Here is a 24,235-nt window from a genome sequence, read left to right as displayed (position 1 = left end):
AACAACACGTCTATAAAGCGTCCTGTCCTTGCCGGCGTGGTCGTGGGAGTAGGGGGATTACTTTCACCTCTTCCCCTGTTAGATTCCCGTTGTGCTGTGACATCATCCTTATACGCTGTGTAAAGCATACTTTTTAATTTATTTTGCAAATGCTGCATCCTTTCCGACTTGCGGTAATTCGGTAGCATTTCAGGCACTTTCTGCTTATACCGGGGGTCTAGTAGCGTGGATACCCAGTACAGGTCGTTCTCCTTCAGCATTTTTATACGAGGGTCCCTCAACAGGCACGACAGCATGAAAGACCCCATTTGCACAAGGTTGGATGCCGAGCTACTCATGTCCCGTTCCTCGTCCTCAGTGATCTCACTGAAGGTATGTTCTTCCTCTTCCCCCCAGCCACCTACAACACCACGGGTACCAGATAGGTGACAACGAGCACCCTGGGATGTCTGTTGTGATTGGTCTTCCTCCTCCTCCTCAAAGCCACATTCCTCCTCTGACTCCTCTTCCTCACAATCCTCTTCCAGCGTTGCCGCAGGTCCAGCAAGCGATGCTGATAAGGCTGTTTCTGGTGGTGATGGTGACCACAACTCTTCCTCTTCCTCTTCACGCTCATCTACGGCCTGATCCAGCACTCTTCGCAGGGCACGCTCCAGGAAGAAAACAAATGGCATGATGTCGCTGATGGTGCCTTCGGTGCGACTGACTAGGTTTGTCACCTCCTCAAAAGGACGCATGAGCCTACAGGCATTGCGCATGAGCGTCCAGTAACGTGGCAAAAAATTCCCAGCTCAGCAGAGGCTGTCCTAGCACCCCGGTCATACAAATAGTCGTTAATGGCTTTTTCTTGTTGGAGCAGGTGGTCGAACATTAGGAGTGTTGAATTCCAACGTGTCGGGCTGTCGCTAATCAAGCGCCTCACTGGCATGTTGTTTCGCCGCAAGTGCGTCATGGCCGTGTAGGAACGCCTGAAATGGCCACACACCTTCCTGGCCTGCTTCAGGACGTCCTGTAAGCCTGGGTACTTATGCACAAAGCGTTGTACGATCAGATTACACACATGTGCCATGCACGGCACATGTGTCAACTTTCCCAAATTCAATGCCGCCAACAAATTTCTTCCGTTGTCACAAACCACTTTGCCGATCTCCAGTTGGTGCGGAGTCAGCCACTGATCCACCTGTGCGTTCAGGACGGACAGGAGTGATGGTCCGGTGTGACTCTCTGCTTTCAGGCAAGTCAACCCCAAGGCGGCGTGACACTGCCATATCCGGGATGTGGAATACTACCTGGGGAGCTGGGGGGGTGCCGTTAATGTGGAGCAAGACACAGCAGCAGAAGAGGACTCAGCCGAGGAGGTTATGGAAGAGGATGGAGTAGGAGGAGTAGAGGAGGTGGCAGCAGGCCTGCCTGCAAGTCGTGGTGGTGTCACCAACTCCTCTGCAGAGCCATACATTCCATGCTTGGCAGCCGTCAGCAGGTTTACCCAATGCGCAGTGTAGGTGATATACCTGCCCTGACCATGCTTTGCAGACCAGGTATCAGTGGTCAGATGGACCCTTGCCCCAACACTGTGTGCCAGACATGCCATTACTTCCTTTTGCACAATTGAGTACAGGTTGGGGATTGCCTTTTGTGCAAAGAAATTTCGTCCGGGTACCTTCCACTGCGGTGTCCCAATAGCTACAAATTTTTGGAACGCCTCAGCTTGTATGGTAAAAGCTGGCGGGCTAAGAGTTCAGACAAGCCAGCTGTCAGATGCCGGGCAAGGGGGTGACTTTGTGACATTGGCTTCTTACGCTCAAACATGTCCTTGACAGACACCTGACTGTGGGCAGATGAGCAGGAACTGCTCAAGGCGAGAGATGGAGTGGCGGATGGTTGAGAGGGGGCAAGGAGGACAGCAGTGGTTGACGTGGCTTAAGATGCTGGACAAGGAGGAGGATGGCGGCTTTGAGTTTGTGTGCTGCTTGTACTCATGTGTTGATCCCATAGGTGTTTGTGATGTGCGATCATGTGCCTTCGCAAAGCAGTTGTACCTAGGTGGGTGTTGGACTTCCCACGAATCAGTTTCTTTTGGCACAGGTTGCAAATGGCATCGCTGTTGTCAGAGGCAGACACACAAAAAAATGCCACACTGCTGAGCTCTGCAATGATGGCATTCTGGTGATGGCAACAGCATGCGTTGATTGGCGGGCTGTCTGGCTGACCCCGGGTGCCGATGCATGCTGTCTGACTGTGCCACTAGCTCCTTGCGACGACCTCCCCCTGCTTCCAACTCATCTCCTCCTCCTCTCTGTCTCCCCATCTGAACTTTCCCCCTGTTCTTCTTCTCTTCTAGCAGGCACCCACGTGACATCCACAGACGCATCGTCATCATCAACCGCTTCACTTGTATCTGACAACTCAGCAAAGGAAGCAGCAGCGGGTACAACATCATCATCATCACACCGTACGTCCATGTGTGTAATGCTGCCTGACTGAGACATATCCCTGTTATCTACATCCTCTGGCAATAATGGTTGCGCATCACTCATTTCTTCCAACTGATGTGTAAATAACTCCTCTGACAGATCAAGTGAAGCGGCTGTGGTGCTAGTGTTGGTGGTGGCGGCAGGCGGGCGAGTGGAAACTTGAGAGGTGCCCGAAGCTAAGCTGGAGGTGGATGGTGCGTCAAGGTTCCGAGCGGAAGCTGTAGAAGATTGGGTGTCCTGTGTTAGCAAGTCAACTATGTCCTCAGAACTTTTTGAGTTCAGGGTACGTGGCCTCTGAACACTGGGCATTATTCTAGGGCCAAAGGGAATCACAGCACCATGACCATGACGGCCCCTGCGGGGTGGCCTGCCTCTGCCTGTCATTTTTTTTTCGATTAGTGGTACTATGCGTGCAAGCTACTGTGACAACAGATATGAGTGGCACTGTGCATTGGCAGAAGTTGGCAGAGTAGACGCTGTAGGCCTGACACACACGCTTGCAGACAACTAACTGCTATTCAATCTATTACAGTCAAAATTGTATATTTTTTTTAAATATACACTACTGTTACACCAGATATGAGTTGCACTGTGCCCTGGCAGGCCCTGAAACGCACATGTGTGAAGGAAACTGACTGCTATTATTTCACAGTCAAATTTCTAGTTTTTTTAAAAAATGTACACTACTGTTATACCAGATATGAGTTGCACTGGTGTGACACTGTGCCCTGGCAGGCCCTGAAACGCACACGTGTGAAGGAAACTGACTGCTATTATTTCACAGTCAAATTTCTATTTTTTTTTTAATGTACACTACTGTTACACCAGATATGAGTTGCACTGGTGTGACATTGTGCCCTGGCAGGCCCTGAAACGCACACGTGTGAAGGAAACTGACTGCTATTATATTACCGTCAAAAAAGTTTTTTAAATGCAAGCTATTGTGACACCAGATATGAGTGGTGGCACTGGGCAAGTGGGCACAGTATACACTGTGAGCCTGACACACACACTAGCAGACAGGCAACTGCAATTAGATTACACAGAAAAAAAAAAAAGCAGACTGATTCTAGCCCTAAAAAAAAAGCAGACTGTTCTAGCCCTAAAAAAGGCTTTTTGGGGTGCTGTCCTTACAGCAGAGATGAGATCAGTCCTCCAGGACTGTAGTGGACACTGAATACACTACCCTAGCTATCGATTTCCCTATTAAATCAGCAGCAGCTACACTGTCCCTCCTCTCACTAAGAATGCAGTTTCCGAATTAATCTAAAATGGATGCTGTCCAGGAGGTGGGAGGGTCTGGGAGGGAGGGTCTGCTGCTGATTGGCCTGGAATGTGTCTGCTGACTGTGAGGTACAGGGTTTAAAGTTTACTCAATGATGATGAATAGGGGGCGGACCGAACATCGCATATGTTCGCCCGCCGTGGCGAACGCGAACAAGCTATGTTCGCCAGGAACTATTCGCCAGCAAACTATTCGGGACATCTCTATAGAGGACAGAATGTGAATTTGGTCGGTCTCTTCAAATGTCAGTGTAGAAGACAATGATTCTACAGAAGGCCCTGTAGAGAGAGAGTGCTTGCTCTCAGAAGTGGTGTGACAAACCTTGTAGATATATGATCCTCTTCTTAAGCAAGGTCACCTATGAGGACTGACTTGCCGTTTATTGGTCATTGAATATGCCAAAAAATCTTTTGACATCTAGATATCCAAGAAAAGACGTTATCTACACTGCTCTAACATTTTTTATGCAATAAACAAAAAGGATTTCTAGAACTTCTGACAATATTGGTAGGCTGCTAGGACAGAGTCTCTTCTTTCTGGAAGTGGTTATAGCATAAGATGATAGAAGGGTTGCAACATCTTGTGGATGTCTTCTGGTCCTCTGGCTTACACAGGCTCTGGACCAGAGGACATCCACAAGGTGCTGCAACATGTTTCGATTATTTAGCAGTTCTCAAATCAACAGCACATGGAGAGACAAAACAATATAAGAACAGACAGGTGCAAACCATAAAAGCACTCCCTCAAGTGCTTTAAATATTCAAATGTATATAGAATATAGAATGCACACCATAACAATCTCAAAAAAATATTTAAATTTTATTGTGTACAAAAAAGTACCAGAATGTAAACATATAAGAAAAAATGAATATAAACAAAGTAACAGTAGTAAAGGCAGATACAATAAAATAATAGTAATAAATTACCACAAAAATCCTTACAAGCCTCAGACAGAAACACGAGTCACCAAACCCCCCAATGTTTCGGCACCAACTGGCTGCCTTTATCAAGGGTACCCTTGATTATTTAGCAGACCTTCTAAACGGTCACTGTTGCCATGCACGCAATGAAATTCATGTCTGTTATTATAATAGGACATAGCTTGCTTCAATTTTATCCCTTCTTAGACATGTTGGGTGACTGTCATGTAATGTCTGGAGGTTAGTTCCTTTCGTCCCTTATTCACATTTTCATGTTCCCCTTGAATTTCCCTGAGTTTACCTAACCTTTACCCAACTTTATTAAGATTAGAATTGGAAGGGAAAAACAGCAAAACATTTATTATGTTCTGATTACATCCCCGAGAAAGACAATCGCATGAGGTGAGTTAGGAGAGTATAGAAAACAGTTAAAAGGCGAAAAGCAGAACATGATGCATAGCGTAAAAAAGGCTCAAGATTCATGTATAGTTGATGCCCGAAGGAAGAATGAACTCCCGTAGTGGTAGCCTCTGAGAGGATTTGTTTTGTTCTGCACAGTAATTGGGAAAATTACCATGGAAACCTCATGCAATACAGACAGCAGTACAAGAGCACTTCTAAAATGAATGAAGACCAGATATTGTTTGTTTTAGTTTAGATACATACAGTGAAGGGCTGTGAGAATATTTGGGCTTTAAACATTTGTTCTTGTGTCGCAGACATTTGTTTTGAATCCTTTTTTTGTTTGTTTGTTTTATACACTATTTATGCAGCACTTGTGTGTTGGTATTTGGTAAAGTTTGCTTTTTTATTTTACCTTTTTAATGTTATAACTTATAACTTTAAGACACAGGTATTATGTATTAAACTTATACATTTTAACCTATTTCTAACATACTTTTATTGCAAATAGACATAAAATACAGACTTTGAAAATATATTGCATACATGAAATATTTTAGGACTCAATTTCATAGTTTTAATACTTTACTGCAACTTCTGTAGATAAATAATTTGAAAAGTTTTTCTTTCAGATTGTGATTATTTGAAAGGTTATCCAAAAATGTTGATTTCAAGCCCTTCTTGGTAATCATCAGTCTCATGTTGTTGCTATAAACAACATCCCATATACAGTCATGGCTGCTATTTACCAACAGGTTTACAGCCTTGAGACACATTACATCCTCCATACACATACACTGCATCCATTACACACACAGTGAATCTTTTACACACAATGCATCCTCCATACACACACTCTGCATCCCTTACACGCACACTGTATCCTCCATATGCACTCACTCTGCATCCCTTACACCAAGCATGTCGAAATCAAAGTCTGGCATCGGCCACATAAACAAGTTTTAAGTTTATGTGGGCCGCAAAAAAAAACAACAACTTAAATTTTCATAGAAACTTAGGTTTATTTTAAAAAGTACAGTATATATATAAAAAAACAGCATCCCCCTCTACTAAACCACAGCACCCCCTCTACTAAAATAAAATACTAAAATATTAAAAAAATCTGATACTCACTGACAGACATACACATACAGACACTCTGACACACACATACACACAGACAGACACACACACACACACTGACAGACGCACACACATACTCTTTAAAAGACACACACACATACTCACATACTCACAGACAGACACACACATACACACAGACAGACACACAGACACACACACATACTCACTGACAGACATACACACACACACACACACTGACACAGACACACAGACAGACACACACTTACACATTCTTGCATACACATACTTATACTCATAATTGCTCCCTACCTTTTGGAGCTGATGTGGGGCATCTTCCTTTTATCTGCTCCTCACTGCTCCCGCGCGGTTTAGTGATGCCGGGTGCCGGAATATGAAGCCATATACCGGCGCCCGGCTTCACTACAGACGGTGCGTGTGATGGAGCAGTGAGGAGCAGTAACACTGAGCTCCCTCGCTGGCCCTCCTCCCCGGCCGGGTAAATGTTAGCAGAGTAGGCACCTGCAATGTGGGGAAAGCAGGTGCCTACTCTGCTATAACACCGGCATGTACTCGCGGCTGGCCTTATACACACACACTCTGCATGCCTTACGCACCCACACTTCATCCCTTACACACACAAACTTTATCCACTATAGACTCATACACTGCATCCTATATACACACACTATATCCCTTACATACGCACATTGCATCCACTGTACATACACACTGCATCCCTTAAACACACAATTACAATTATTTCTATATCTCCAACATATTTCACAGTGCTGTACAACAGGAAACAAAAAAAAAACAATTCTAACAAAACATGTATAACATACAAGAAAATTAGAAGAAGAGGGTCCAGCACAAACAAGCTTACAATCTGCTCACTGCACCACTATACACACACACTACATCCCTTGCTAACAGACACACTACATCCACTATAAACTGCATCCCTTACACACACACACATACACACATTGCATCACTTGCACACCCACCAAATCCCCTATACATAAACACACTGCATCCAGTATAAAAACTACAACCCCTACATGCACTGAATTACCCATACACATCCTCTACATTCCCTAAACACACACATTACATCCCTTACAAACACAAACTACAGACACTACCACAGCTGTAAGTGCTTGTAAAATGGTGGAATAGGGGCATGCCATATAGGCGCACTTGGGGAGGGCCCCAGGACTTGAGCTATGTAAGGAGCCCCAACATTTCTGATGGCAGCCCTGATAGCAACCGTACCTTGCTGGTAAAAAAAGGTTTACCCGTAGCTCCACCTTCTTGTTCAGATTCAGATTCAACTTTATTATGATCGTACAATGTGCATACACGGACAATGAAAGTTGGCCTCGGAACAGAAATGAGCAACAATTAATAAAAAAAAATAATATAAAAAAATGTGCTCTCAGTGTAAGCTTTTTACAATCTATTCCTAATACCATAATTCCCCTAGTACTTAATTGGCCTTATTGATAGGGGTATACAATTTATTAAATAGTGATATAGTGATTTGCCAGATACATATCTATGTACATTTTGAAATTCACGTTTTCCTGCCATTTGGTTCACAGATCAAGTGAGAAAAAGTAACCATTAGAGGGACAATGGAAGGAGCAATACAAATAGCTATATATATGATTATGATATTAGATATATCAATGTAGATTTTTATTTTATTCATTTTTTACTGCTCCTCCAACTGTAAAAAATCAACATTTGGTGACTGTCCACTGGCTATCAATCATCTCTTGTTTGGCACCACAGGCGGAATTCAGAATCTCAAATCAAAACAGTGAAGCCTGGCCATTGTGTAATTTCGAGTGGTTCATGATTCAGCTACATATCAGCTTGGAGTTCAGGAATTTGAACGATCACCCAATTGGACCAAATTTGGTGGAATTACAATTTGGAACAAAACAGATATCCAAGTCTGTAGGAAAACACAGGGAGATGGCGAAAGAAAACAACCAATGAGTAGGGCTTGATATAGCAGCCAATAACACTAAAACATTTTATTTGAATTACACTCATTACATATTTACATAGAAGGGTCAGACAATTACTCGAACAATGAGGGAAACAAAGGTGAAACAGAATATCACTTGTTATATTAATTGTGCAATATTTCTGATATAAATATTATTTTTACTATTATTCTTTTACAATTTGTATTGCTCAAAAGATAAGCAATGTTTTTTTTTTATTTTAAAAGTATTTGTAAGTTGTTCTAATGATTTTTCTGAGAAAATAGTAAAATAACACTTCCAAGATGGCACCCACAATGTGTACAGCTCAAGTCTGAAGGAACGGAGTCAACGTAATTGTCAGGGTACCTGTAGTCTCTACCTCAGAGGAGGCGAGAGACTTAGACGTTTATCCTCCCAGAGGGGTTGTTTCTTCCGTTCCTCGCGGTCCCCTCGGCCATTTACAAGCCGACCGCGAGGGATCCACTTCCTTATATGACGCGACGCTCAGTAGTCGACGTCATGACGCCAACCCGGGACGACCTGTCAGTCAAGTCCCGAGCACTAATCAGGACTCGTCGGGGGCGTGATTACCCTCTAGAATCAAGGTATAAAGTAAGGCTTTCGGCATCTGCTCATTGCCCTGTCGTGGTTCTAGCCTGTCTAGTCACTCAGTGCTCTTGTATTCTAGTTGTCTCTTTGGTTCTGACCCGGCTTGTTTGTACTACTCTGTTTATCTCTGTTACCCTTTGACTCGGCTTGTCTCTCGCTTACCTGTCCTCTCGTTCCCTCGACCTCGGCTTGTTCCTAGACCATTCTCTACTTACTCCTTACGTTAAGTCCGGCCATTCTAAGGTCCGGTATACGTACCTACCACCTGTTTGTACTCTGCGTGTTGGATCCCTGTCCCGATCCTGACATTACGACAGGGCCAATGGATCCTGCAGGTACAAACACTCAGGTTGGTCCTTCTGACTCTAGGTTCGACGCCATGGATCACAGAATGGACCAGATGGCTCTAGCACTACAGGCGTTACTATCTCGTTCTAGTAATCAACCAGAAGAGATGCGTAATACTTCTATCTCCCCTGTGAGTTCAGGTCTAGAGGTAGCCACTGTAGGTGCTTCTTCCCGTATTACTCCACCTGTACGTTATGGTGGTTCTCCAGAGAAGTGTCGTGGTTTCTTAAACCAAATAGGTATCCATTTCGAATTACAACCCCGCTCCTATCCTACAGATAGGGCGAAGGTTGGATTTATTATCACATTACTTGTTGAGAAAGCGCTGAGATGGGCCAATCCATTGTGGGAAAATTATAATCCGTTAGTATATAATTATAATGCCTTTGTAGCTGCTTTCAGAAGAACTTTTGACCCTCCAGGTAGAAAGGTCAATGCAGCTAGATTACTGTTGCGCCTTAGACAAGATAACCGAACACTTGTGGATTATGCACTAGAGTTCAGGTCCTTGGCGGCAGAAGTTAAGTGGAATGAACAGGCTTATATAGATGTATTTTTAAACGGGTTATCAGACGTAATCCTTGACGAGGTTGCTACTAGAGAGCTTCCTGAAAATTTGGAGGATTTAATTTCTTTTATTTCTCGCATTGATGAACGTTTAAGAGAGAGGCAGAACACTCGAGAGAGAAACCGTAGACCTTCCTTTAAACTAGCTCCTTCATTTCAAAGTTCTGAATCCACAACCTCACTTTTTCCAGAACCTATGCAGATAGGCAATACTCGCCTCTCAGAAGAGGAGAGACAGTACAGGAGAAGGGAAGGGTTGTGTATGTACTGTGGAGTCAGAGGTCATTTACGCCTAAATTGTCCTAATCGCTCGGGAAACGCTCGCACCTAAGTTTCTCTAGAGGACAGGCCTTGGGTGTTTCTATTTTGTCCTCTAATCATAATTATAAAGATCACAGGCTTCTGCTACCCGTTTCTTTAACTTGGGAGAAGGGAGTACTAGAAACTATGGCATTGATAGATTCCGGAGCTGCTGAGAGCTTTATCGACCAAGTTTTTGTTACCAAACACGCTATCCCATCCCAGTTAAGGGAAACACCCTTGGCCGTTGAGGCCATAGATGGTAGACCTTTAGTTGAGCCTGTTATTTTTCGTGAAACCATACCCGTTAAATTAACTGTTGGTATCTTACACGAGGAGGATATATCTTTATTGCTTATTTCGTCTCCTTCTGTTCCCATAGTCCTGGGGTATCCTTGGTTAAAAAAACATAACCCTATTATTGATTGGGAACTAGGGGAGATAGTCTCATGGGGTCAGGGTTGTCAGGACAGGTGCTTACGGACAGTGTCACCGCTTTGCGCAGTTAACACACCGATTAATTCTACCTACTCTACAGAGGTACAAATACCGTCCCTGTACCTGGATTTAAAGGCAGTATTTGACAAAAAGAATGCTGATACTTTACCTCCACACAGGTATTTTGATTGTAAGATTAATCTACTACCTGGTACTATGCCTCCCAGGGGTAATGTATATCCTTTGTCCACTAAAGAGAACTTAGTCTTAGAGGAGTATATTCGTGAGAACCTTGAAAAAGGATTCATTAGGAGATCCTCCTCCCCTGCCGGGGCTGGGTTTTTTTTTGTTAAGAAGAAGGATGGTACACTAAGACCTTGCATTGATTATCGAGGTTTGAACAAAATAACCATTAGAAATGCCTACCCTATTCCTTTGATTACCGAGCTCTTTGATCGTCTAAAAGGCTCCAAAATTTTCACCAAGTTAGATCTCAGAGGGGCGTATAACTTGGTGAGAATTCAGCAGGGACACGAGTGGATGACGGCGTTCAATACCCGTTATGGGCACTATGAATACACAGTAATGCCTTTTGGTCTCTGTAATGCACCGGCAGTATTCCAGGACCTGATCAATGAAGTTCTTAGGGAATTTCAACATGACTGCGTTATTGTATATCTGGATGATATACTTATACACTCTAGAGAGATTGAGACTCACCACAGACAAGTCAGAAGGGTATTGCGCAAGCTTCTTCAACATGGCCTGTACTGCAAATTGGAGAAATGCAGCTTTGACCAATCCCAGATAAACTTTCTTGGTTATGTGATTTCTGGGGAAGGGTTTAAGATGGACCCGGATAAGCTCCAGTCCATTTTAGATTGGCCTTTACCCAAGGGCCTCAAGGCCATTCAGAGGTTTATCGGATTCTCCAACTATTATAGGCGCTTCATTAAGGGATACTCTTCAATTATAGCTCCTATTACTAATATGACCAGACAGGGGGCTGACACTAAGAACTGGTCCACTGAAGCCCTTCTTGCCTTCAAGACACTCAAGGAACTCTTTGCTTCTGCACCAATTTTAGTTCACCCTGATACGACTCTGCCTTTCCTACTCGAGGTAGACGCCTCAGAGACAGGTATAGGTGCTATCCTGTCCCAAAGGTTAGGTGTGGATAAGCCCTTACATCCATGTGTTTTTTTTTCCAAGAAACTATCAGGTCCTGAGAGCAGATATGACATTGGTGACAGGGAACTACTAGCTGTTATCATGGCTTTGAAGGAGTGGAGACATTTATTGGAGGGCACCTTACATCCTGTTACTATTTTGACAGACCACAAGAACTTTTCCTATATTGGGGAGGCCAAGCGCTTGTCCTCCAGGCAAGCTCGTTGGTCTTTATTCCTCACGCATTTCAATTACGTGCTCACTTATAGACCTGGTTCTAAGAATTCTAAAGCCGATGCTTTGTCTCGCCAATATGAACCTTCTGCGATATCTGAGCCGGTTTTGTCTTCTATAGTACCCAGGTGCAATATTATCGCCAACACGAGTCTCAAGATTCACTCTCCGTTGCTTGGTCAGATCATGAAGTTGCAGCATCTGGCGCCTAGACAGACTCCTGGGGCAAGGCATTTCGTTCCTCCTGAACTCCAACTGGAACTCTTACAGTGTTTTCACAACAGTAAGGCGGCTGGGCATCGGGGTATTCGCAAGACATGCTCCTTGATCTCTAAAGATTTCTGGTGGCCTTCTTTACGGAAGGATATTAGGGATTTCATCGGAGCATGTGAGGTCTGTATGAAGACTATGCAACCTCATACGCTTCCATGTGGTTTGTTACATCCCTTGAACATTCCAGAGAGACCATGGTCCTGTTTGGCTATGGACTTCATTGTAGATTTGCCTGTTTCTAAAAAACAGACTGTGATCCTCACGGTGGTTGATAGGTTTACTAAGATGGCTTATTTCGTGCCCTTAACTAAACTCCCGACTTCGCCTGAATTGGCGGAGATATTCGCGAGAGAGATTTTTCGCTTACATGGGATACCTTCCGAAATTGTTTCCGATAGAGGTTCCCAATTTGTTTCACGTTTTTGGAGATCCTTCTGTTCTCAACTGGGCATCAAATTGAATTTTTCTTCTGCCTATCACCCTCAGTCTAACGGAGCTGCTGAACGTACCAATCAAAAGATTGAACAATATTTGCGTTGTTTTGTTTCTGAACACCAGGACGATTGGGTCGGTTTGATTCCTTGGGCGGAGTTTGCACACAATAATCTCGTTTGTGATTCTACTCGTTCCAGCCCCTTTTTCATGAATTATGGCTTTCATCCTTCCATTCTTCCCCCGGTCTCTCCTTCCCAAGGGGTACCGTCGGTTGATGTTCATGTTGCCAATTTGAGGAAGTTGTGGGATCAGACTCGACAAATTCTCCTACATAATTCCATGTTGTTCAAGAAACACGCTGATAAGCACAGAAGGGCGGCTCCGGTTTTTGTTCCAGGTGATAGGGTATGGTTGAGTACAAGAAACATTCGTTTAAAGGTCCCTTCTATGAAATTCGCTCCTCGTTACATTGGTCCTTACAGGGTTCTGACTCGAATTAACCCAGTTGCGTATCGCCTAGCTCTTCCAGCTGCCTTACGCAACCCGTAACTCCTTCCATGTTTACCTACTGAAACCGCCAGTCTGTAACAGATTTTTCTCCACTATATCCTCTCCTCGCTCTGTTCAGGTTGAGGGTCAGGAGGAGTATGAAATCAACTCCATCATCGATTCTCGAATCTCCCGGGGGAAGTTACAATATCTTATTGACTGGAAGGGATATGGTCCTGAGGAGAGGACTTGGGTACCTCAGGAGGATGTACATGCTCCTCGCCTCCGCAGGGCTTTTCACTCCCGTTTTCCATCTCGCCCCGGTTCCTTCCGCCCGGTGGGCGTTTCTAAGAGGGGGGGTACTGTCAGGGTACCTGTAGTCTCTACCTCAGAGGAGGCGAGAGACTTAGACGTTTATCCTCCCAGAGGGGTTGTTTCTTCCGTTCCTCGCGGTCCCCTCGGCCATTTACAAGCCGACCGCGAGGGATCCACTTCCTTATATGACGCGACGCTCAGTAGTCGACGTCATGACGCCAACCCGGGACGACCTGTCAGTCAAGTCCCGAGCACTAATCAGGACTCGTCGGGGGCGTGATTACCCTCTAGAATCAAGGTATAAAGTAAGGCTTTCGGCATCTGCTCATTGCCCTGTCGTGGTTCTAGCCTGTCTAGTCACTCAGTGCTCTTGTATTCTAGTTGTCTCTTTGGTTCTGACCCGGCTTGTTTGTACTACTCTGTTTATCTCTGTTACCCTTTGACTCGGCTTGTCTCTCGCTTACCTGTCCTCTCGTTCCCTCGACCTCGGCTTGTTCCTAGACCATTCTCTACTTACTCCTTACGTTAAGTCCGGCCATTCTAAGGTCCGGTATACGTACCTACCACCTGTTTGTACTCTGCGTGTTGGATCCCTGTCCCGATCCTGACAGTAATGAAGTCAAGGCATGATTGCGTAATGACGCAAACCTGGAAGAAGGAAGGAGCCAGCGAAGAGCTTGTCAGGATCGGGACAGGGATCCAACACGCAGAGTACAAACAGTAGCCAGATACGTATACCGGACCTTAGAATGGCCGGACTAACGTAAGTAGTACAGTAGAGAATGGTCAAAGACAAGCCGAGGTCGAGGGTAACAGAAGACAGGTAAGCGAGAGACAAGCCGAATCAAGGGTAACAGAGATAAGCAGAGTAGAGCAAACAAGCCGGGTCAAAACCAAAAGGGATAACGAGAAAACACAAGCACTGATTGACTAGAACAAGCTAGAACCACGACAGGGCAATGAGCTAATGAAAGAAGCACTATTAAATACCCTGTTCAGATAAGTAGACACACCACCGATGAGTCCTGATTGGTCCTGAACCAATTGAGTGACAGGTCGTTCCGGTTTGACGTCCTGACGTCACTTCCAGGCGTCATGCTATAAAAGGAAGTCACTCCCTCGCGGCCGGCTTTGCATGACAGGATGGACCGCGAGGAAGGGGGAAAACAGGCCGTCCGGATGGATGAACGACTAAGTCTCTACCTCTCTCGGAGGTAGAGACCTCAGGTACCCTGACAGTACCCCCCCTCTCAGATACGCCCACCGGGCGGAAGGAACCAGGACGAGAAGAGAAGCGAGAGTGAAATGCCCTGCGGAGACGGGGAGCATGAACATCCTCCTGAGGTACCCAACTTCTCTCCTCAGGACCATATCCTCTCCAATCGACCAGATATTGTACTTTCCCCCGGGAGATTCGAGAATCGACGATGGAATTAACCTCATACTCCTCCTGACCCTCCACCTGAACAGAGCGAGGAGGGGCGATCGTGGAGGAGAATCTGTTACATACTAGAGGTTTCAACAACGAAACATGAAACGAGTTAGGAATGCGTAAGGTAGTAGGCAAAGCTAGACGATACGCAACTGGGTTAATTTGAGTCAACACCCTGTAAGGTCCAATATAACGAGGAGTGAACTTCATGGAAGGCACTTTTAACCGAATGTTTTTTGTACTTAACCATACTCTATCGCCTGGAACAAACACCGGTGCTGCCCTTCTACGTTTGTCAGCGTGTTTCTTAACCAGCATAGAATTGTGCAGAAGAATTTGTCGAGTCTGGTCCCACAACTTCCTTAAATTGGCCACATGAACATCAACCGACGGTAACCCTTGGGAAGAAGCCTCCGAAGGTAGAATGGAAGGATGAAAGCCATAATTCATGAAGAAGGGGCTAGAATGCGTAGAATCACAAACGAGATTGTTGTGTGCAAACTCCGCCCAAGGAATCAAACCGACCCAATCGTCCTGGTGTTCAGAAACAAAACAACGTAGATATTGTTCAATCTTTTGGTTGGTGCGTTCAGCAGCTCCATTGGACTGAGGATGGTAGGCAGAGGAGAAATTCAATTTGATGCCTAGTTGAGAGCAGAAGGATTTCCAAAAACGGGAAACAAATTGGGAACCTCTGTCAGAGACAATTTGGGAAGGTATCCCATGTAAACGGAAGATCTCCCTAGCGAATATCTCTGCTAATTTGGGCGAAGATGGGAGTTTAGGTAGGGGAATGAAGTGAGCCATCTTAGTAAATCTGTCTACCACAGTGAGGATAACAGTCTGCTTTTTAGAGATAGGCAAATCAACAATGAAGTCCATAGCTAAACAGGACCATGGCTTTTCAGGAACCTCTAAAGGATGCAGAAATCCGCATGGGAGCGAATGAGGTTGCTTAGTCTTGGTACAAACCTCACACGCCCCGATGAATTCTTGAACATCTTTCCGTAGATCAGGCCACCAGAAATCTTTAGAGATAGAAGCATACGTCTTGCGAATGCCAGGATGCCCAGCCACCTTGCTGTTGTGGAAACAGCGTAACACTTCTAGTTGGAGAGTGCCGGGAACGAAGTGTCGATCCCCAGGAGTCTGTTTGGGCGCAAGATGCTGTAATTTCATGATCTCAGCAAGCAACGGAGAGTGAATCCTGAGACTCGTGTTAGCGATGATGTTACCCTTAGGAACTATCGAGGAAAGGACTGGCTCAGTTATAGTGAACGGTTCATATTGACAAGACAAAGCATCAACTTTGGAGTTCTTAGAACCAGGTCTATAAGTAAGTACATAATTAAAGTGAGTGAGGAACAAGGACCAACGAGCTTGCCTGGCGGACAGGCGCTTAGCCTCCCCAATGTAAGACAAGTTCTTATGATCCGTTAAAATAGTAACAGGGTGTAATGTGCCTTCTAGTAAATGTCTCCACTCCTTTAAAGCCTTAATGACCGCTAACAGTTCCCTGTCACCGATGTCATATCTGCTTTCAGGACCAGATCATTTCTTAGAGAAGAACCCACAAGGGTGTAATGGTTTGTCCACCCCTAACCTTTGAGACAAAACAGCGCCAACTCCCGTCTCAGAGGCATTGACCTCAAGTAAGAACGGCAGAGTCGTATCAGGATGGACTAGAATGGGAGCAGAAGCAAAAAGTTCTTTGAGAGTCTTGAAAGCAACAAGAGCCTCTGTAGACCAGGTCTTAGCATCAGCCCCCTGTTTGGTCATATTGGTAATAGGCGAAATAATAGAAGAGTATCCCTTAATGAAGCGCCTATAATAGTTGGAAAACCCAATAAACCTCTGAATAGCCTTGAGTCCTTTAGGCAATGGCCAATCTAAAATAGATTGGAGTTTGTCAGGGTCCATCTTAAAGCCTTCCCCAGAAATCACGTAACCAAGAAAGTCTATCTGAGACTGATCAAAGCTGCATTTCCCAAATTTACAGTATAGACCGTGTTGCAGAAGTTTGTGTAGTACCTTTCTGACTTGTCTATGGTGAGTCTCAATCTCCCTAGAGTGTATCAGTATGTCGTCCAGGTAGACAATAACACAATCATGTTGAAACTCCCTAAGTACCTCATTAATTAAATCCTGAAATACTGCAGGAGCGTTGCAAAGTCCAAATGGCATAACTGTGTATTCATAGTATATTCATAGCCATACCGAGTATTGAACGCCGTCATCCACTCGTGTCCATGCTGGATTCTTACCAAATTATATGCCCCTCTGAGATCTAATTTGGTGAAGATTTTGGAGCCCTTAAGACGATCAAACAACTCGGTAATCAATGGGATAGGATAGGCATTTCTGATAGTTATTTTATTCAGGCCTCGGTAATCAATACAAGGTCTCAGCGTGCCATCCTTCTTTTTAACGAAAAAAAAACCAGCCCCGGCAGGAGAAGAAGACCTCCTAATGAATCCTTTTTCTAAATTCTCACGAATATATTCCTCTAGAACAGTGTTCTCCTGAATAGATAAAGGATATACATTACCCCTCGGGGGCATAGTACGAGGTAGAAGCTTAATTTTACAATCAAATGACCTGTGTGGAGGTAATGAATCGGCATTCTTCTTGTCGAATACTGCCTTTAAGTCTTGGTACAGGGACGGTATCTGTTTCTCTGTGGGCTGAGTAGGACTACCTGGTGTGTTAATATTAGCCAATGGAGAAACCTTGCGTAAACACCTCTCCTGGCAGTTCTGACCCCACGAGAGTATCTCCCCTAATTCCCAATCGATAATAGGGTTATGTCTCTTCAACCAAGGATACCCCAGAACTATGGGAACAGAAGGGGACGAAATGAGCATAAGAGATAAATTCTCCACGTGTAGGATCCCAACATTTAAGTTAATGGGTATGGTCTCACGAAAGATAACAGGATCCAGTAATGGTCTACCATCTATGGCCTCAACGGCCAAGGGTGTCTCCCTTAACTGGGATGGGATATTGTGTTTAGTGGCAAAGGCTTTGTCGATAAAATTCTCAGCAGCTCCGGAATCTATCAAAGCCATAACCTCTATAACTTCCTTCTCCCAAGTTAAGGAAACTGGTAGCAGAAGCCTGTGATCTTTATAATTAGGAGTAGAGGACAAAATAGAAACACCCAAGGCCTGTCCTCTAGAGAAACTTAGGTGCGAGCGTTTCCCGGGCGGTTAGGACAGTTCGAGAGTAAATGACCTCTGGCCCCACAATACATACATAACCCATCTCTTCTCCTGTACTGTCTCTCCTCCTCAGAGAGACGGGTATAGCCTATCTGCATAGGTTCAGGAAGCAATGAGACCGTGGAGTCAGGACTTAGAAATGCAGGGGCTAACTTAAAGGAAGGTCTCCGGTTCCTCTCTCGAGTGTTCTGTCTCTCTCTTAAACGTTCATCTATACGAGAAATGAACGAAATTAAATCCTCTAAATTTTCAGGAAGTTCTCTAGTAGCAACCTCGTCAAGGATTACATCTGATAGCCCATTCAAAAATACATCCATATACGCCTGCTCGTTCCACTTGACTTCTGACGCCAGAGACCTGAACTCTAGTGCATAATCCACAAGTGTTCGGTTCTCCTGTCTCAGGCGTAACAGTAATCTGGCTGCATTAACCTTTCTACCTGGAGGGTCAAAAGTTCTTCTAAAAGCAGCTACAAATGCGTTATAATTGTATACTAACGGGTTATCGTTCTCCCATAATGGGTTGGCCCATCTCAGAGCCTTCTCAATGAGTAAGGTGATAATAAATCCCATCTTTGCCCTATCCGTAGGATAGGAGCGAGGTTGCAATTCAAAGTGAATACTAATTTGGTTTAAAAACCCACGACACTTCTCAGGAGTACCACCATAATGTACTGGTGGGTTAATGCGAGAAGAAGCACCTACAGTGGCTACCTCTAGGCCTGAACTTACAAGAGAGATAGGGGCAGTACGTAACTCCTCTGGTGGACTATTGGCACGAGATAATAACGCCTGTAGCGCTAGCGCCATCTGATCCATTCTGTGATCCATGGCTTCAAACCTAGGATCAGGAGAACCAAGCTGACTGTTTGTACTTGCAGGATCCATTGGCCCTGTCGTAATGTCAGGATCGGGACAGGGATCCAACACGCAGAGTACAAACAGTAGCCAGATACGTATACCGGACCTTAGAATGGCCGGACTAACGTAAGTAGTACAGTAGAGAATGGTCAAAGACAAGCCGAGGTCGAGGGTAACAGAAGACAGGTAAGCGAGAGACAAGCCGAATCAAGGGTAACAGAGATAAGCAGAGTAGAGCAAACAAGCCGGGTCAAAACCAAAAGGGATAACGAGAAAACACAAGCACTGAGTGACTAGAACAAGCTAGAACCACGACAGGGCAATGAGCTAATGAAAGAAGCACTATTAAATACCCTGTTCAGATACGTAGACACACCTCCGATGAGTCCTGATTGGTCCTGAACCAATTGAGTGACAGGTCGTTCCGGTTTGACGTCCTGACGTCACTTCCAGGCGTCATGCTATAAAAGGAAGTCACTCCCTCGCGGCCGGCTTTGCATGACAGGATGGACCGCGAGGAAGGGGGAAAACAGGCCGTCCGGATGGATGAACGACTAAGTCTCTACCTCTCTCGGAGGTAGAGACCTCAGGTACCCTGACAGAGCTGGAGTCGTACCCAAAACGGGATGAATAAATTGGCGAAAAAAGTGCACGAATTTGCTATATAAATATGGGGATTTGCTGGACCTATCACTACGTTTTGATAAAGACCTAGCCTTTGGTCGAAATGCGTCTGTGTTTTGCCCCTGGAATTGTTTCTTGGACTGTTTATCCCTTATTGTTTTTATCAATATGCGTATATTCAAAGCTGCTTATAAATTTGTAGAATCCCTTGTGCAGAACTGCTGTGGGTATTTGATGTCTACCAAGCAATAATACTAACTGAGAGGTCCTTGGAGTACATCAGACGATACATTTGTATTCCTGCTTTTAATTCTGAGTCCACTTTTAGGTGACTCAGCAGTATGTGAGTGAATTCATTTGCACTTTATATGGTCTTTTAACGCTGGCATACTACACTATAAGCTGTTACTATTACTGCTTTTTTATGATTTTGTTCCAGAGTGAGTAATATTACCGTTGTTTCACTTTTAAAATATTGAAATAAATATTTAGATTGTGCACATACACCTGCACTGGTTATTTTTATGCATCAGTTTTGTTTGTTGTGTAGAGTGACATAACTGTCAGGTTTTCAATGGTTATTCAGCACCTTTTCTACCTCTACACATGTGTTTTATTGTTAACATGTTGCAGATAACCTCCTCATTTGGTGTCCTTAGATACGGAAATCCCACATAAGGATAGCAAATAAGAGAGTTGTCTAATAAACAACCGAAAGATTAAAATTTAAAAAGGGCATTTCTTTATTTGGATCTTTCAGCTGTTTTGTAGATAACTCTCTTAATTGGTACCCTTATGTGGGATTTCTATTTTTTAACGTTTTTATTTTGTAAAATATACAATACAAGTAGAAAATAGCAAGAATTGTAAGGAAACATACATAAATGTGCATAGGTAATAAAGAACAAGGATGTTGCATCTCAATATCAGAAATAGTTTGCATAGGTCAGTACGAAAGTTTCAACATTGTCAAGGGAGGATCACAATTACCGAAAAAAGCTTGATCATATTTGTGAGGCTATCACTCCTTGAGGAGCGCTATAGTAACTGCATGCCTGTTGCCAAGGCACTTTCTGTGTGCTGTGGGCCTGGCCCTGGTTCCAGGACATGCTTCAATAACTATAAGGGGAATGAACTAGCCATATCCCTTCATCATTTTGCGCTATGTGGATTACCACCAGGACTCAGTGTTATTATGCTGCATGGCTTCTATATGGCGTTTCTGGGCTAATGCAGCAGGTAATGTCTCCCATCTGTACTAACCTAGGGGAGCCATATTGTTAAGGTGTATGTAATGTAATCGTGTCGGAAGGATGTGAGATGGGGGTGGTAGAGGTTGAAGAAGAACTGGTCGAACACAACAGCTATTTACGTGTTAGGTCTGGTAAGGAATAGATCAGTGCAATCTTGTACGTTCTCATTGCATGAGTGGAATATCTCCAATGATGTTCCCGTCATCATTCCCTGTCCAATGTAAGAGGTCCACACCCCACTGGGCCTGGGTCGTCAAGCTTACGTGTCTTAGCCCCGGCGTATTGTCATGGGAGCGACCTGTGTTGTAGCACTCAGAAGTACTCTAGGTGGCCACCTCCTGTGTTATACATTTTATCCAGGTTTCCCATATTGCCAGGTAACGTGGATATGAGTGTGTCAATGAAAAATGCAGCTCCTCTAGAATTCAAATGGAGTCGACTTTTTCAATCCATGTTCTAAGTGGAGGCGCTGATGTGTTTTTCCAGTGATGGGGAATCAATAGGTTGGCAGCTGTTCGAAGGGGGTTCATGAGTATGCGCATTTTTGTTGGTAGTGTTGAGGGGTGAAGAAGGAATAAGGTCGTTTTCGGGGTGCACTGTATGTGCTGTCCAGTAATGGCCCGTATAGTGGCCATTATCCGTTTCCAATAGGTTTGTATCACCTCGCATGACCACCAAATGTGACCCAGTGTGTCCCTGCTTTGCTGATATCTCCAGCATTGTGCTGAGCTTATGTGGGATTTCTAAATATAAAGTCACAAATATAGGCCACTGTTTAGCAGATAATTCCATTATTTTGTGTCATTTATATATCTCAATCTCACATAAAGTTGGTAAATTGGTACTCTTATGTGGGATTTCTTATCTACTAAACAGTTGAATTATCAAACAAAATTAGGAACTTTCATTAGCCCAGAACAATAATTGTGTGTTGCTAATTGAAATGCTGTACACATTTGTTGTCTGATGCCAGTATTATACAAATACCCAGTGTGTAACTCGGAAAACAAAGAACACCTAGACAATGTGAAGACATTAAAATAAAAACCATTAATCCCTTATACAGCTAAATACAGGTACAACAACTGCTCTCAATGTTATAATATTAAAGAATTTGTCTCTCTTTGTACCCTGAAGAATAAATAATAAAGTCTCTCTTCAAATACCTGCTTTATATCAGTTGAGAACTGATCAAAAACTAGCGCACGTCTCAAGTCACCCGCTGTTCCTGAAAGCTCCGACAATGAAGCATTCTAAGAATTGTTCCTTCTCAATTATGGCCAAAGAATAATCCAGCAGTTTATATTATAAATATCTATTTATTGTTTCTCCTATTGTATAACATTTTGATTGATTGATTGATTGTTTATAATGTATGTAAAATATATTACACTACTCAAATATTACACATCCCTGAGTTCCTCTAATAAATGTTATTTATTTTATTTTTATGTAATAAAAAATAGTATATATAGTAGTTAAGAGTGGGATCGAGTAGACGTCATGCTATTTGTTTAGCTAACAAATATGCAGGTATAAGAGCTTTTAAAATGGAAGTTAAGAAAGTCAATCAGCTTTATCTTGTTACATGCTGGGGTCTCATAGACCCCAACATTTTTTTTTTTTTTTTCACATGCTGGTAGCATTATGGCAGAAACTGCATAGATATTTCACTGTTTGTAGCTGTAACGTATCATTTACTCCACGTTTTCATGTATTTTCTCAATGTAACATTTACACTTAAGAAATTAAATATGGCAGCTAGTAGATTGGCCTGCTCATGTATGGTGTTATACGATGTATTCTTTTCCAGCATGTTTACATTTTGGGATGAATATATGATTACCCAGTGAATATACTGCTGTCAAGAGAGGCCAGTCCACAGCCTCTTTGGATAATTAATACAGGCGGATAATTAATACAGGCTAAATGTAAAAGAATATAGATCATGTACAGTTATGATGTGCACATGTTATGGTCCAGCATCATGTAGGAAAAAAATATGTTAATTTGTTTAGAGCAAAGCCCCTATGCTCAATGCTATGAAATATTGCATAACCAGTTAGCGTTATATTAGTTACTGTTACGGTTGCCTCCAGGCTGGCTGGAAGTTGGACCGTAGAAAGGATGCTCCTAGCGCTCACCAAAGGACCATCAGCACCGTAGACAACATAACTACTGCGTAGACACCATAAGTACTGCAGATTCCACGAACCGCCGCTGCTGGGCTAGGATCTCGCCGTCTGCTATCCACCCTGGACCTACGACCAGGCTCCAGGTTCCAGTAGGTGAACCTCTTCCTTCTGTAAAGCGAAGCAGGATCAGGAACAAGAGCTCTTACAAGAGCTCAGTTGCTAAGGGAGTATGAAGAGCATAGCAATCCCTGTACTGATTATAGCTGTCCCCTACAAACATGAGTCGAGGCTGCAAGTTAGAGGGTCAACTCATTCTGTTTATTGGCACCAAAAGAACCTTCTTTCATGCAGGTTTCCCTTAGATAGGACCACCCACAGGGTGTTACAAAACAACCAATCATACATGTACATTACAGAAAACACTCCCAGCAATTACACACAAAATCCTCCCCTCTGCCTGTGATATAATTATGTTACACAATGGGTTAACATAATTATCACAGACAGTAAGAATACTGTTTTTACACATACACTGTAACTTTAAAACATACATCCAATCTCCATAAAAATTATCCATATTATTAATCAGCACGCTTTAAATATAAACATAACCAAAAATCACCAAATTCCTTCCAGTGGATACAAAGTTAGAGGGAAGTCCTTTATGACCGACCGCAAGTCGGTGGATTTCAATGGATTCAATGGATTTGGCTACACATACCGCTGACCTCGTTCGAATGAACAAAGATGGCCGCTGCCACGTGTTCGTTTGCACGAACTGCGGCCACCCAGCGCTCGGCAATTAGCCTGCAGTAACCTCACAGCCTGGGAGGTAAATTGCCTGCACTCTTCAACTTCTGGGTGGTCCGCCTGTGTGGTACTAGGTTCAGTAAGCCCCATTTACTGAACCAAGTGGGAGAAAGCCAGGAACACAGTGTATGAAAGGTTTGGGGACACCGTCTTATAGGGGCATTGTTCAACAAAGTCGCAATATGTCCCCAGATGGTTCTTAAAGGGCCATACAACCAATAAAAGTCCATAAGTTTTCAGGGGCACAATCTCCCAGGGGCCATAGTCATGAGGAAGGAGGCTGGCAAATAGGCTTCTCCACAACCCAGGGAAGCCGGGCAATTTGTCATTTAAAGGGCCAGTTACAAATGGCAGTTTGTAACAGTTACCAAGAGTTAAATTCCATATTCCCAACAGTTTGTATTTGTGTTTTTTTTGTGTTTTTTTTTACCTAGCTTACATATCTTTATCTGGCAAATGTTTTCACTATATACAATATATTTGTTATGATCAATTTCTAAATTAGATTGCTAGATAGAGGATATATTACAATTAAAT

This window comes from Pelobates fuscus, chromosome 10 (genome assembly GCF_036172605.1).
Source record: "Pelobates fuscus isolate aPelFus1 chromosome 10, aPelFus1.pri, whole genome shotgun sequence".
Taxonomy (NCBI): domain Eukaryota; kingdom Metazoa; phylum Chordata; class Amphibia; order Anura; family Pelobatidae; genus Pelobates; species Pelobates fuscus.
The sequence above is the reverse complement of the archived record's forward strand: the minus strand, read 5'-3'. Positions refer to the sequence as shown.